This window comes from Micromys minutus (assembly GCF_963924665.1).
Source record: "Micromys minutus genome assembly, chromosome: X".
In the NCBI taxonomy this organism is placed as follows: Eukaryota; Metazoa; Chordata; class Mammalia; order Rodentia; family Muridae; genus Micromys; species Micromys minutus.
This window is the reverse complement of record NC_137970.1, coordinates 119,602,105-119,604,574: the sequence shown is the minus strand read 5'-3', so window position 1 is coordinate 119,604,574 and position 2,470 is coordinate 119,602,105. Positions and strand designations below refer to the sequence as shown.

The 2,470-nt window shown below is 43.8% G+C and overlaps 1 pseudogene across 1 annotated transcript; it reads left to right on the top strand.

The window, feature by feature from the left end:
* Nucleotides 1-538: 538 nt before the first annotated feature.
* Nucleotides 539-1,323, top strand: LOC308415234 (hydroxymethylglutaryl-CoA lyase, mitochondrial-like; annotated as a pseudogene). Its single transcript has one exon. The product of its transcript is annotated as a hydroxymethylglutaryl-CoA lyase, mitochondrial-like (transcript).
* Nucleotides 1,324-2,470: the final 1,147 nt, after the last annotated feature.

Here is a 2,470-nt window from a genome sequence, read left to right as displayed (position 1 = left end):
CCACTGAAGTGAATGGTTTGTACCATGAAAACATTCAGACACTAAAAAAAATGATACTGAATATAATATCAGAATATGGAAAGTGTCCATATGCTTGTGGATTAGTACACTTATTTTTTTTTAAATAGACATCCTGCCATACACAATTTAATTCAACCACCATTAAAATCCCAGTAGAGTTCTTAAAATAAAATTTCAAAAAAAAATCTTTAAATTTACACGGAACCACAAAAGTTCAAGTATAGCTAAAACAATCTTGAAATGATTTCAAGATATACTGCATATTTGTAATAATAAATCAATATAGTTCCAGCATTAAAAAAATATTTTTCAGTGGCCACAGGATACTGAGCGTAGACAGCAACAGTGAGGAAGGTTTTCCTGTGGAGGCTGGTGGGCTCGGCCTCCCCCTGGGCTGTGCGCACCTCCTCCATGGGCACTTTGCCAAAGTGAGTGAAGGCTGATTGTAGAGGTTCATCCCAGAGATGGCCTGCAGAATGAAAAGAGTACCTACCCGGTGAAAATTAGGCTGATAAACATGCTTTCAGAATCAGGGCTCCCCGTTATCCAGGCCACCAGCTTAGCCTCTCCCAAGTGGGTGCTGCAGATGGCTGACTACTCTGACGTCTGGAAGGTCATTCACAAGTGTCCTGGCATCAACTGCCCAGTCCTGACTCCAAATGTGAAAGGCTTGGAGGAAGCCGTAGCTGCAGGTGCAAACAAATGAGCATCTTTGGGGCCGTGTCAGAGCTCTTCATCCAGAAGAATGTGAACATCTATAGGAGAGAGTTTTCAGCACTTCGATGGAGTCATGCAGGCCGCATGGGCCACTAGCATCCCTGTGAGAGGTTATATCTGCTTTACCCTCGGATGTCCCCACGAAGGGAAGGTCTCCCCATCTAAATTTGCTGAGGTTGCCAAGAAGTTGTACTCAATAGACTGCTATGATATTTCCCTTGGGGATACCTTTGGCGTAGGAACCCCAGGACTCATGAAAGACATGCCGACTGCTGCCATGCATGAAGTGCCCGTGGTCCCATTGGCTGTCCACTGCCATGATACCTACGGTCAAGCTCTGGCCAGCATCGTGGCCTTGCAGATGAGAATAAGCATTGTGAACTCCTCTGGTGGGACTTGGAGGGAGTTTCTATGCAAAAGGGGCATCAGGGAACTTGGCTACAGAGAACCTGGCCTACTTGCTGACTGACTTAGGGATTCACATGGGTAAACCTCCAGAAGCTCCTTGAAGCCAGGGACTTCGTCTGTCAAGCTCCGAACAGAAGAACCAGTTCCAAAGTGGCCCAGGGCAGCTGCAAACTCTGAGCCCCTTGTTCACCTGAACCGGAACAGTGGGAGTTGAGTGTACATAATGATTCCAGGTTGGGGAAACAGAATGAGAGCAAATGAGCTGGCATCACAGAGGTCCCTCTCCTAGACAGAAAGGGCTTGAGCTGCCAGGTTCTGTCCAGCGCCCCTGAGTTGTATGCCTAAGCACTAGCTTGCGATGGCCCTGGGTGAGTCTGGTAGCCAACAGATCTGATATCCACTGTGCCACAACTGTGGGTACTGTGTTCTACCTCTGAGGACAGAAAGTGGTCTCCCCTTATGCCAGCAGAGCATTTGCTGAAATAGGGGGAGGGGGTTGATCTGCCATGGCCATCTGCCAATTCCAACATCTCTGGGAAATCTCCACTCTGTACAAGATTTTCCTGAACATCTTACATGATTAAAGGTTTAATTTTCTAATTAAAAATACTTTTCAAAAGAATAGAGAATTTTTATCTATTTGGACTTGAGGATTGTGCAGGGTAATACATATTGGTCTATTTGCATTCATCCAGTGCAGGCATCCAGTTAGATCAGCACAATTTATTGAAGATGCTTTTGCTTTCCCATTGTATGGATTGTCAAGAATCTAGTGTCTGTAGGGACATGGATTTATTTCTGGGACGTTGATTCTATTTCATTTATCATCCTGTCTGTGTGTATGCTAATAACATGTGGTTTTTGTTGCTATTACTCCATAGTATATTTTGAAATTAGGGAAGGTAATACTTCCATAATGTCTTTTATTATGCAGAATAGTTTTAGCTATCCTGGGTCTTTTACTTTTTCATATGAAATTGACAATAGCTATTTTAAGAATTGTGTTAATAATTTGAGGAGGATTTCATTGCATCAGTAGACGGCTTTTGGTAAGATGGTTGTTTTACTATGTCAAATCCTGAGGGCCATAAAGAAGGAAATACAAATAGCTTTAGTATTCGTGGAATATAGTCCACCAGTTATCACACCCATGATGGGTGGGCCTCAGTTGAGGCAGAGCTCTGAGGAATATGTGTCCTGAGGCCTTCATTGTATTATGGAGTTCTGCTCTGCTTCCTGATTTCACTTACCTCGTAATCTAAAGATGGTATGAATATGCTAAGGGGGCTTCTAGCCCCTTACTGGGCAGTAAATATGTCTGACA